The 13,105-nt window shown below is 51.0% G+C and overlaps 5 non-coding genes and 1 pseudogene across 5 annotated transcripts; all 6 read right to left on the bottom strand.

Moving 5' to 3' along the window:
* Window positions 1–252: 252 nt before the first annotated feature.
* LOC142704386 (U2 spliceosomal RNA) lies at window positions 253–440 on the bottom strand. Its single transcript, XR_012867861.1, has one exon. It is a non-coding gene; the product is annotated as a U2 spliceosomal RNA (small nuclear RNA).
* Window positions 441–5,959: 5,519 nt separating this feature from the next.
* On the bottom strand, window positions 5,960–6,061 carry LOC142704402 (U2 spliceosomal RNA; annotated as a pseudogene).
* Window positions 6,062–7,359: 1,298 nt separating this feature from the next.
* LOC142704451 (U2 spliceosomal RNA) lies at window positions 7,360–7,550 on the bottom strand. The gene has a single exon (XR_012867906.1). It is a non-coding gene; the product is annotated as a U2 spliceosomal RNA (small nuclear RNA).
* Window positions 7,551–8,844: 1,294 nt separating this feature from the next.
* Window positions 8,845–9,035, bottom strand: LOC142704450 (U2 spliceosomal RNA). The gene has a single exon (XR_012867905.1). It is a non-coding gene; the product is annotated as a U2 spliceosomal RNA (small nuclear RNA).
* A 1,294-nt stretch (window positions 9,036–10,329) lies between these two features.
* On the bottom strand, window positions 10,330–10,520 carry LOC142704449 (U2 spliceosomal RNA). The gene has a single exon (XR_012867904.1). It is a non-coding gene; the product is annotated as a U2 spliceosomal RNA (small nuclear RNA).
* A 1,298-nt stretch (window positions 10,521–11,818) lies between these two features.
* On the bottom strand, window positions 11,819–12,009 carry LOC142704447 (U2 spliceosomal RNA). The gene has a single exon (XR_012867903.1). It is a non-coding gene; the product is annotated as a U2 spliceosomal RNA (small nuclear RNA).
* Between the last annotated feature and the right edge of the window lie 1,096 nt (window positions 12,010–13,105).

Here is a 13,105-nt window from a genome sequence, read left to right as displayed (position 1 = left end):
GCTGTTCCAATGTGAAATGCCGGAAACACAGAAACACAGAAGACACACACACACACACACACAACAAGAGGTGGCAATGTATTCATTAATTGCATTTAATAAATGAGCTCATTATCACACATGACTGTACAAATGCATTGTCCAACAGGTGTTGAAATAATGGGATTAAAAGGGGAGATCCCTTCAGAAAGACAGAAACAATGGCAAAGAGAAAAAACACTTTTGGAATCTGATTTTAGTCAACACATAAGGGAAGGGTGCACCGGTCCTGGAAATACTGCAATACCAGGTCAATGCGTGGAGTGGACAGAGCAAGCTCTATTTCCATCTCCCTGTTCTAAAAATCCATTTAATATATGGTCCCCAGATAGGGGACGTATCAGATATTAAACTGATAAGAACAGATTTTTTGATTGAAAATTGCTTTATTGACAATCAATCGTCATCATACAAACATTACTGCGACGCAGCGCAAGCCATGAAGCAGTAAATAATAAATAATAACAGTCGTCAAACATAACATGACAGTATAATACACAGTACAGGCTAGCCTATGCTATACATTACACCACATGCTACACTAACATTCTTGCATTCACTAACGCCAAACAACAAAGCATTACAGACAAGTGATGGGATAGGGGAGTGGGTAGGAGGGGATAGGAAAGGGGGAAATCACAGGCCCGAAGCTTTATTGAAAGACAACACACAAGAAGGGAGAGTGGGGGGAAGGGGAGTATCAGTCCTCTTCCTCATCGACGTCCGGGCTGTCCCAGGTGGAATAGTCTCTGAGCAGGCTGTGGATCAGCCTGCGGCAGTCCTGGACGGACACACTCTCTCTCCGCAAAATCAGACGGTTCCTGGCAAACCATATAGCGTCCTTAAAGCAGTTCATAAGGCGCCAGGCTTCCTGGATTGCTCCATCCGTGGTATTCCCAGGAAATAGTCCATAAAGTACCGAGCGGTACGACAGTCTGTTCCTGGGTACTGAGTCCTTGAGTTCATGTTCCAAGGCTTTCAACAGACCCTGTGCAAAGGGGCACTGCCAGAAAATGTGCAAAGATGTTTCCTCCGTGAAGGGGCACCTGGGGCAGTACCGGGTCTTGCACAGGTTGCGGGCATGCATGAATGACCTAAGAGGCAGTCCTCCCTGGATGGCCATCCATGAAATGTCCTTGTGCCCGTTGGTCAACCTGCCAGATGACACGTTAGTCCAAACAGTCTCCAACGTGTCGGCATGAAGCCCTGGAACAGACTCCAGTGAGTCCTTTGCTCTGATGTGCTTGTGGATCTTCTTAGGTTTCCACAAGTCGGGCTTAAGACCCTCCAGTTGATGCTCCCTCACAAACCGGACGACATCTCCGTAGAACCAGGGAGCGTGCCAGTTGTAAGGGAAGGAGCTGTCCCACTTGTCCCAGCCAAAACCTCGCCAGAGGGGAAGGAGGAAGTAGCGGGACATGGCCTTGCCCGCAGAGCCGTTTGCTGTCCTCAGAGTCCTACGAACACAGTCACATACAAAAGCGATCCGCAGCAGAGTGGGAATGTCGGGTATACCCTTCCCACCTTTGCGGGGCTCCTTGTACATAACAGTCCGCTTTACTCTGTCCATTTTCGAGCCCCAGATGAAGCGAAACACAGTCCTGGTAATGGCCCTCGAGACGGTGGCAAGAGGGGGCCATGCCTGTGCAGTGTATTGTAGCACAGGCAAGACTTCGTTACGCAGGACCATTGCTTTGCCCTCAATAGTGAGTTGTCTGAGGCTCCACAGTCCGATCCTTTGGTTGACTTTGGCCAAGCGTTCTTCCCACGACTTTAGGGCTGCACCTTCCTTACCGAACCAGACTCCCAGAATTTTGATGAAGTCCGGCTTGATAGTAAACGGGAAGGAGGCAGGAGAAGGCAGGTACCACTTTCCGAAGAGCATGGCTTCCGACTTCCCGCAGTTGACTTTTGCCCCTGAAGCGCGTCCGAACTCCTCGCAGGTCTGGACGAGTGCAGTCACCGAACTCTGGTCAGTGCAGAAGACGGTCACGTCGTCCATGTACAGCGAGCATTTGACCTCGAAGTGTCCTGGACCTGGTGCGGTGATCCCTCTGATCTCTCCATTCTGCCGGATAGCCTCTGCGAAGAGCTCTATAACACAAACAAAAAGGAGAGGTGAAAGAGGACAGCCTTGTCTAACCCCCGACGATACAGGAAAGGGGTCAGTCTTCCAGCCGTTCACCAGCACCGAGCTGTAAATGTCGCAATACATCAGGTTAACATACAAACAGAACAACCTGCCAAGCCGCAGCCTACGCAGAGCCTTACCCATGAATTCGTGAGAGACCCGGTCAAAAGCCTTCTCCTGATCCAGACTGACCAGGGCCGCGTGTGTACGGCGGCTTTGCATGTAATGCACCGTGTCCCTCACCAGGGCAAGACTGTCGGCCACCCTACGGCCAGGAATGCCGCAGGTTTGGTCCGATCCGATGATCCGTCCGATGACAACCTTCAGTCTGTTGGCCAATACTTTGGCGAGGATCTTGTAGTCCACGTTCAGGAGAGAGATGGGACGCCAGTTTTTCAGGTCACATCTCTCCCCCTTCCGCTTATACAAGATCGTGATCATGCCTTCTCTCAAGGACGGTGGCATTCTACCCTCCACCACCATCTCCTCATAGAGCTCCAGCAGGTCCGGACAGATCAAGTCCCCCAGCGCTACATAGAGCTCTGCTGGGAGACCATCACTGCCCGGGGTCCTGCCGGGTCTGAAGGATTTAGCGGCAGAGAGCAGTTCCTCCACCGTCAGGGGTACATCCATAGCCTCCGTACCTGCAGGATCAAGATGATTAGTGATACCTGACAGGAATTTATCGGCGGCTTCGGGGTCAGTGGTTTTCCGGGAGTAGAGGCTTCGGTAGTAGTCTGTGACGACTCCCATCACCTCCTTCTTCCCAGAATGCATGTTTCCGGTCTCATCTCGGAGTTCCTTCAGGGGCGTGTGGCCGGCATGGAGTTTCCTGAAAAAGAACGAGTTACATTTCTCACCCTTCTCCAGGTTCTCCACCTTGGAACGAAAGACAATTCGCTTGGATTCCTCCTCAAAGTGCCTTTTCAGGCCCTTTTTGGCTTCCTCCAGCTCCTTCCTGACGTCCCAGCCGCATTGAAGGAGGTCTTGCAGGGATCGCAGCTGACGCTGCATCTCTCTGAAGTCTCTCTTCCTCTCACACGCCTGTTGGCGACTTTTTGCCTGAAAGAAACAACGAAATTCAACTTTAACATATTCCCACCAGTCACAGGTTTTGTCAAAGAAAACTTTATCATTCCTCCAAACAATATAGGCGTCTCTAAGTTCCGCCAGTACCTCCTCTCTTTCCAGCAGGGCACAATTCAGCTTCCAGGAGCCAGGGCCGGGAGGAAAACCGTGGCCGATGGCACCCTGGAAGAGAATGGCCCTGTGGTCAGAGAAGAAGCAGGGGACCATGGAGTGCCCATGCTGCTTGACTGCCCGGGAGGTGAACACAAAGTCAATCCGAGAACGAAGTGAGCCATCGGGTCGGCTCCATGAATAGTTCACAGAGCCGATCCCCATGGAGCCCACAACGTCCTGCAAGGATGCTTCGGCTACCATCTCGATAAGCAGTTTGGAACTGACATCCAGTTTGTTTGAAGTGCCGGAACTTCGTCCATCCTCTTCGATGGGGCAGTTGAAGTCCCCGGCCATCACCACTGCCCTAGTGGTGGCGAGCTGGGTCCGCAGGGTCTGGAATAGTTCCAGGCGCTCAGCCTTCATAGGGGGAGCGTACACGTTGATGAGCCTAATCGGCTCTCCTGCCCAGGAACCGTCTACGACCAACAAGCGGCCGCAGGCGAGCTCCTGGACAGAGTCAACAGTAAATACGCTTCCCCTAATCAGGATGGCAACCCCTGCAGACTTACAGTCGCCCCCACCAGACCAGTAGGACGGGCCATGGGTCCACTGCCTGGCCAGATGATGGTATGACCTGGAAGAGGGGAGAGTACATTCCTGCAGCATAAATACATCACTCGACTGCCTGGAAAGAAAAGTTAGCACCATCTGACATCTAGTCCTATCTCTAACACTCCTCACATTGAGGCTAAAGATGTTAAGTTTAGCAGCCATGGGGGAGAATAAAGAAGGTTAGTGCAAACGATACACCTCAGTTACCAGTCCGGTCGGGCGGATCCTCCTCTCCTGGCGGGTCCGAAAGATCCAGCAGGCCCTCTGACAAAAATTGTTCCAGGATTGTAGCCACCTGGATGTCTGTTGTGAAGTCGATGACCTCAGGTTCAGACACGAGTTCCTCCACCATCTGCTCCATTTCCTCCTGCTGCGCAAGGGAATCTTCGCAGATTTCTACGACTTGTCGCTTTGAGGACTCAGCAGCTGGGCTGTCCCTCACCTTTCTCTTCCTCTGGATGGCACCTGAGGAGACAAGAGGGGGAAAATCCTCCAGGGAGAGGACTCCAGCAGCTGGAGGGGAAGATGTTAGTGCTGCTGGAGCTGGGGAGAAGGGAGGCTGGGTTGGGAGAGGTGCAGGTGACAGGACCACTGAGATGGGTGGGTAGGAGAAGGTTAGAGCCTCAGTGGGGGTGACAGGGGTTGGGGACGGGGGGGTGGGGAGGGCCGGGCGAGGGAGGGCCGGGAGACGGGGGGGAGGGACTGTCGTCTTCTTACCATCCTTCTTATTCCCGGTCTTCTGCGCCGCTGGAGCTCTGGCTGGGGCGGGGTTCCCTCTGGCCGGAGCTTTCGCCGCTACAGTTGCCCAGGATCGATCCCTCTTCGGGCAGTCCTTGTAGGAGTGGGCTGCTTGTCCACAGAGGTTGCACATTGTCCGTTTCGGGCAGTCTTTGGTCTCGTGTCCTGTTACCCGGCAGTTCTTGCAGGCGTCCTCCTTGCAGTCCTTCACCGAATGACCCTTCTTGCTGCATCTCCTGCAGATCTGCGGCATGTCCGGGTAGTAGATGAGGCCGTAGGAGTTGCCCAGCGAGAATGACTGGGGCAGGTGCTGGAGGCCGTCTTCCGCGCTCGAATCCTTGTTCAGTCGGACGATTACCGACCACTTGCCAGTCCAGAAGCCGAGTCCGTTCAGGATGTGGGTGGGTTCCCTCACCACTGTGCAGAACCGCTTCAGGAGCGTGGTGATGTCTTTGCCGGGGGTGTGTGGGTTCCGCATTGAGACCGTCACCCGCCTTTCCTCTCTTTGGACAGGGCAGTTGCCCACAAAGCGAGAGAAAGGGGATTCAGGCCTCGCCGCTTTCACCATCTCCCAGTACCTTCTGCAGATGTTGATCGAAGCGAAGGTCACGAAGAACATCCCGGTCATGAAGGCCTGGATGCTGATGGTCTCCGGCTTAGCGAAGCCCTGGTCCAGGAGCATCTTCTGGCAGAACACTTCTTCCGTCATGTCCGGCACTCTCCCGTCCACCTCCTTCAGCTTCAGGGCCACCGTCTGCTTCATCCAGGGCTCCAGGGTTGGAGCAGCCTGGTTCGGCTTCCTGGTGGCCTGTCCGCTTGAGGAGGCTTCAGGAGGAGATGTCCTGGCCTGGGCCGGCTCACCTGGTCCATCAGCCTTCTCCTTCTGGGTGGCAGGGTTGCTGGTTGAGGCCATGGCTTCTTCCAGCTGTTCCTGTCGCTTGGGGAGGATCTTCGATAGCTCTTTCCCGAAGGGGGCGGAGCTATGCAAATCTTCTCCTTGCTGGCCGAGGTTCTTCCACGAAATTTCTTCCGCAGCGGTTCCTCGTCGAGCTTCTTCTGCGGCCGAGCTTCTTCAAAGATCCCCTTCAGCAGCGGCTCTTCTCCGAAGGTCTCTGTCGCAGTTCTCCTTCTTCCCGGCAGCGATCTCCCGGAGCTTCTTCCCCGATGGCGGCTTCTCCCTTCTGGATCGTCGTCTTCGCTGGTTCTTCTCCGCAGTTCGTCGCCGGCTTCGTCTGGAACGCTCTTGGATCGCTAAGCTAGTGTTTATAGCCCCCAGTGGTTCTCCGAGCTATCTATCCTTACAAGGACTGATAAGAACAGATACTACACTTGATCTTAGCCAAAAGGCCGAGAAGCGATAACCCGAGCGGCCCTTGCCTTGCCCGAGCCTGTCCCATACTGCTGTTCACCCCTTGCAGCGATTCAGCCTACTCCTAGGCAATTCCATGGGGCCCTGCAGGCTCACACACATTTACAGCTACTAAGCGGGAGGTGAATAAAGGCCGGAGAGGAAGCCAGACAGGATTTGCTTCTTTTGCTTGCACCACAATGCAGTGCTGAAAGAGGAGGAATCTACATAAAAACGCCTTCCTGGCAACGCCCAAATGCCCTCCTGCCATGCAGATAAACACTGGCAGCGGCAGCAAGTGCATGCCCACAGCCACCCCTTGTTCCTTCACACCTTGTATCAGCTTTAATCCAGTCCTGTGCTGCCTGCTGAGCAGCACTGAACAACACTGCCTGGGCCCAGGCTTTTATCTCTGAGGCAGGCCCCATTATGATGTCAGAAAGCTGGCTCTGGAATCCTGAGGGCTCCACTATGACACGTGCAAAGTTCCGTCTGAACTTTATATAAGACTGTGAGGCTCAGTCAGTCACTCAGTGTTGCCTGAGAGGGCAACACTGCAACAGCCGGCCGCCAGGCTGTCTTTTTTTTGCACATTTATTTGCCTCCAGGAGGCCACAAGAGGGAGACAAGGGACTGCAAAATGGAAAATAGGCATCCACCAACTTTACAGACAACTTCTCTTTGCTCCTACAACCTCCATCCTTGCACAGTTTGTTATTCTTCCAGGTAACATAGTAACAAATCCAAATTGCTGCTCTCTTTGTAGGCAAGCAAGGGTTTGTTGCAACTGCAATTCTTACTTCTTCTTGAAATGTAGGGACGACAGTACATTCCATCACATCCACCTAGTGTACACAGGTAGGTCCATTGTGGCGGGTAGGCGGCTGGCTGCTTTAATGGCTGTTTGCTGTTCCCCTACTCCACTCCACTCCACTATTTGACTGTGGTGCTGCATCAATCAGTGGCTGGCTCAGGTGCAGCTCTTTAACTTACCTAGGAGGGAGGGAGGGAGGGAGGGAGGGCGGAGAGAAGACAAGGAAGGTGAATGAGCTGTTCCAATGTGAAATGCCGGAAACACAGAAACACAGAAGACACACACACACACACACACACACACACAACAAGAGGTGGCAATGTATTCATTAATTGCATTTAATAAATGAGCTCATTATCACACATGACTGTACAAATGCATTGTCCAACAGGTGTTGAAATAATGGGATTAAAAGGGGAGATCCCTTCAGAAAGACAGAAACAATGGCAAAGAGAAAAAACACTTTTGGAATCTGATTTTAGTCAACACATAAGGGAAGGGTGCACCGGTCCTGGAAATACTGCAATACCAGGTCAATGCGTGGAGTGGACAGAGCAAGCTCTATTTCCATCTCCCTGTTCTAAAAATCCATTTAATATATGGTCCCCAGATAGGGGACGTATCAGATATTAAACTGATAAGAACAGATACTACACTTGATCTTAGCCAAAAGGCCGAGAAGCGATAACCCGAGCGGCCCTTGCCTTGCCCGAGCCTGTCCCATACTGCTGTTCACCCCTTGCAGCGATTCAGCCTACTCCTAGGCAATTCCATGGGGCCCTGCAGGCTCACACACATTTACAGCTACTAAGCGGGAGGTGAATAAAGGCCGGAGAGGAAGCCAGACAGGATTTGCTTCTTTTGCTTGCACCACAATGCAGTGCTGAAAGAGGAGGAATCTACATAAAAACGCCTTCCTGGCAACGCCCAAATGCCCTCCTGCCATGCAGATAAACACTGGCAGCGGCAGCAAGTGCATGCCCACAGCCACCCCTTGTTCCTTCACACCTTGTATCAGCTTTAATCCAGTCCTGTGCTGCCTGCTGAGCAGCACTGAACAACACTGCCTGGGCCCAGGCTTTTATCTCTGAGGCAGGCCCCATTATGATGTCAGAAAGCTGGCTCTGGAATCCTGAGGGCTCCACTATGACACGTGCAAAGTTCCGTCTGAACTTTATATAAGACTGTGAGGCTCAGTCAGTCACTCAGTGTTGCCTGAGAGGGCAACACTGCAACAGCCGGCCGCCAGGCTGTCTTTTTTTTGCACATTTATTTGCCTCCAGGAGGCCACAAGAGGGAGACAAGGGACTGCAAAATGGAAAATAGGCATCCACCAACTTTACAGACAACTTCTCTTTGCTCCTACAACCTCCATCCTTGCACAGTTTGTTATTCTTCCAGGTAACATAGTAACAAATCCAAATTGCTGCTCTCTTTGTAGGCAAGCAAGGGTTTGTTGCAACTGCAATTCTTACTTCTTCTTGAAATGTAGGGACGACAGTACATTCCATCACATCCACCTAGTGTACACAGGTAGGTCCATTGTGGCGGGTAGGCGGCTGGCTGCTTTAATGGCTGTTTGCTGTTCCCCTACTCCACTCCACTCCACTATTTGACTGTGGTGCTGCATCAATCAGTGGCTGGCTCAGGTGCAGCTCTTTAACTTACCTAGGAGGGAGGGAGGGAGGGAGGGCGGAGAGAAGACAAGGAAGGTGAATGAGCTGTTCCAATGTGAAATGCCGGAAACACAGAAACACAGAAGACACACACACACACACACACACACACACAACAAGAGGTGGCAATGTATTCATTAATTGCATTTAATAAATGAGCTCATTATCACACATGACTGTACAAATGCATTGTCCAACAGGTGTTGAAATAATGGGATTAAAAGGGGAGATCCCTTCAGAAAGACAGAAACAATGGCAAAGAGAAAAAACACTTTTGGAATCTGATTTTAGTCAACACATAAGGGAAGGGTGCACCGGTCCTGGAAATACTGCAATACCAGGTCAATGCGTGGAGTGGACAGAGCAAGCTCTATTTCCATCTCCCTGTTCTAAAAATCCATTTAATATATGGTCCCCAGATAGGGGACGTATCAGATATTAAACTGATAAGAACAGATACTACACTTGATCTTAGCCAAAAGGCCGAGAAGCGATAACCCGAGCGGCCCTTGCCTTGCCCGAGCCTGTCCCATACTGCTGTTCACCCCTTGCAGCGATTCAGCCTACTCCTAGGCAATTCCATGGGGCCCTGCAGGCTCACACACATTTACAGCTACTAAGCGGGAGGTGAATAAAGGCCGGAGAGGAAGCCAGACAGGATTTGCTTCTTTTGCTTGCACCACAATGCAGTGCTGAAAGAGGAGGAATCTACATAAAAACGCCTTCCTGGCAACGCCCAAATGCCCTCCTGCCATGCAGATAAACACTGGCAGCGGCAGCAAGTGCATGCCCACAGCCACCCCTTGTTCCTTCACACCTTGTATCAGCTTTAATCCAGTCCTGTGCTGCCTGCTGAGCAGCACTGAACAACACTGCCTGGGCCCAGGCTTTTATCTCTGAGGCAGGCCCCATTATGATGTCAGAAAGCTGGCTCTGGAATCCTGAGGGCTCCACTATGACACGTGCAAAGTTCCGTCTGAACTTTATATAAGACTGTGAGGCTCAGTCAGTCACTCAGTGTTGCCTGAGAGGGCAACACTGCAACAGCCGGCCGCCAGGCTGTCTTTTTTTTGCACATTTATTTGCCTCCAGGAGGCCACAAGAGGGAGACAAGGGACTGCAAAATGGAAAATAGGCATCCACCAACTTTACAGACAACTTCTCTTTGCTCCTACAACCTCCATCCTTGCACAGTTTGTTATTCTTCCAGGTAACATAGTAACAAATCCAAATTGCTGCTCTCTTTGTAGGCAAGCAAGGGTTTGTTGCAACTGCAATTCTTACTTCTTCTTGAAATGTAGGGACGACAGTACATTCCATCACATCCACCTAGTGTACACAGGTAGGTCCATTGTGGCGGGTAGGCGGCTGGCTGCTTTAATGGCTGTTTGCTGTTCCCCTACTCCACTCCACTCCACTATTTGACTGTGGTGCTGCATCAATCAGTGGCTGGCTCAGGTGCAGCTCTTTAACTTACCTAGGAGGGAGGGAGGGAGGGAGGGCGGAGAGAAGACAAGGAAGGTGAATGAGCTGTTCCAATGTGAAATGCCGGAAACACAGAAACACAGAAGACACACACACACACACACACACACACACAACAAGAGGTGGCAATGTATTCATTAATTGCATTTAATAAATGAGCTCATTATCACACATGACTGTACAAATGCATTGTCCAACAGGTGTTGAAATAATGGGATTAAAAGGGGAGATCCCTTCAGAAAGACAGAAACAATGGCAAAGAGAAAAAACACTTTTGGAATCTGATTTTAGTCAACACATAAGGGAAGGGTGCACCGGTCCTGGAAATACTGCAATACCAGGTCAATGCGTGGAGTGGACAGAGCAAGCTCTATTTCCATCTCCCTGTTCTAAAAATCCATTTAATATATGGTCCCCAGATAGGGGACGTATCAGATATTAAACTGATAAGAACAGATACTACACTTGATCTTAGCCAAAAGGCCGAGAAGCGATAACCCGAGCGGCCCTTGCCTTGCCCGAGCCTGTCCCATACTGCTGTTCACCCCTTGCAGCGATTCAGCCTACTCCTAGGCAATTCCATGGGGCCCTGCAGGCTCACACACATTTACAGCTACTAAGCGGGAGGTGAATAAAGGCCGGAGAGGAAGCCAGACAGGATTTGCTTCTTTTGCTTGCACCACAATGCAGTGCTGAAAGAGGAGGAATCTACATAAAAACGCCTTCCTGGCAACGCCCAAATGCCCTCCTGCCATGCAGATAAACACTGGCAGCGGCAGCAAGTGCATGCCCACAGCCACCCCTTGTTCCTTCACACCTTGTATCAGCTTTAATCCAGTCCTGTGCTGCCTGCTGAGCAGCACTGAACAACACTGCCTGGGCCCAGGCTTTTATCTCTGAGGCAGGCCCCATTATGATGTCAGAAAGCTGGCTCTGGAATCCTGAGGGCTCCACTATGACACGTGCAAAGTTCCGTCTGAACTTTATATAAGACTGTGAGGCTCAGTCAGTCACTCAGTGTTGCCTGAGAGGGCAACACTGCAACAGCCGGCCGCCAGGCTGTCTTTTTTTTGCACATTTATTTGCCTCCAGGAGGCCACAAGAGGGAGACAAGGGACTGCAAAATGGAAAATAGGCATCCACCAACTTTACAGACAACTTCTCTTTGCTCCTACAACCTCCATCCTTGCACAGTTTGTTATTCTTCCAGGTAACATAGTAACAAATCCAAATTGCTGCTCTCTTTGTAGGCAAGCAAGGGTTTGTTGCAACTGCAATTCTTACTTCTTCTTGAAATGTAGGGACGACAGTACATTCCATCACATCCACCTAGTGTACACAGGTAGGTCCATTGTGGCGGGTAGGCGGCTGGCTGCTTTAATGGCTGTTTGCTGTTCCCCTACTCCACTCCACTCCACTATTTGACTGTGGTGCTGCATCAATCAGTGGCTGGCTCAGGTGCAGCTCTTTAACTTACCTAGGAGGGAGGGAGGGAGGGAGGGAGGGCGGAGAGAAGACAAGGAAGGTGAATGAGCTGTTCCAATGTGAAATGCCGGAAACACAGAAACACAGAAGACACACACACACACACACACACACACACAACAAGAGGTGGCAATGTATTCATTAATTGCATTTAATAAATGAGCTCATTATCACACATGACTGTACAAATGCATTGTCCAACAGGTGTTGAAATAATGGGATTAAAAGGGGAGATCCCTTCAGAAAGACAGAAACAATGGCAAAGAGAAAAAACACTTTTGGAATCTGATTTTAGTCAACACATAAGGGAAGGGTGCACCGGTCCTGGAAATACTGCAATACCAGGTCAATGCGTGGAGTGGACAGAGCAAGCTCTATTTCCATCTCCCTGTTCTAAAAATCCATTTAATATATGGTCCCCAGATAGGGGACGTATCAGATATTAAACTGATAAGAACAGATACTACACTTGATCTTAGCCAAAAGGCCGAGAAGCGATAACCCGAGCGGCCCTTGCCTTGCCCGAGCCTGTCCCATACTGCTGTTCACCCCTTGCAGCGATTCAGCCTACTCCTAGGCAATTCCATGGGGCCCTGCAGGCTCACACACATTTACAGCTACTAAGCGGGAGGTGAATAAAGGCCGGAGAGGAAGCCAGACAGGATTTGCTTCTTTTGCTTGCACCACAATGCAGTGCTGAAAGAGGAGGAATCTACATAAAAACGCCTTCCTGGCAACGCCCAAATGCCCTCCTGCCATGCAGATAAACACTGGCAGCGGCAGCAAGTGCATGCCCACAGCCACCCCTTGTTCCTTCACACCTTGTATCAGCTTTAATCCAGTCCTGTGCTGCCTGCTGAGCAGCACTGAACAACACTGCCTGGGCCCAGGCTTTTATCTCTGAGGCAGGCCCCATTATGATGTCAGAAAGCTGGCTCTGGAATCCTGAGGGCTCCACTATGACACGTGCAAAGTTCCGTCTGAACTTTATATAAGACTGTGAGGCTCAGTCAGTCACTCAGTGTTGCCTGAGAGGGCAACACTGCAACAGCCGGCCGCCAGGCTGTCTTTTTTTTGCACATTTATTTGCCTCCAGGAGGCCACAAGAGGGAGACAAGGGACTGCAAAATGGAAAATAGGCATCCACCAACTTTACAGACAACTTCTCTTTGCTCCTACAACCTCCATCCTTGCACAGTTTGTTATTCTTCCAGGTAACATAGTAACAAATCCAAATTGCTGCTCTCTTTGTAGGCAAGCAAGGGTTTGTTGCAACTGCAATTCTTACTTCTTCTTGAAATGTAGGGACGACAGTACATTCCATCACATCCACCTAGTGTACACAGGTAGGTCCATTGTGGCGGGTAGGCGGCTGGCTGCTTTAATGGCTGTTTGCTGTTCCCCTACTCCACTCCACTCCACTATTTGACTGTGGTGCTGCATCAATCAGTGGCTGGCTCAGGTGCAGCTCTTTAACTTACCTAGGAGGGAGGGAGGGAGGGAGGGCGGAGAGAAGACAAGGAAGGTGAATGAGCTGTTCCAATGTGAAATGCCGGAAACACAGAAACACAGAAGACACACACACACACACACAC

The sequence above is a fragment of the Rhinoderma darwinii genome, unplaced genomic scaffold, assembly GCF_050947455.1.
Source record: "Rhinoderma darwinii isolate aRhiDar2 unplaced genomic scaffold, aRhiDar2.hap1 Scaffold_3317, whole genome shotgun sequence".
Taxonomy (NCBI): domain Eukaryota; kingdom Metazoa; phylum Chordata; class Amphibia; order Anura; family Rhinodermatidae; genus Rhinoderma; species Rhinoderma darwinii.
The sequence above is the reverse complement of the archived record's forward strand: the minus strand, read 5'-3'. Positions and strand labels throughout refer to the sequence as shown.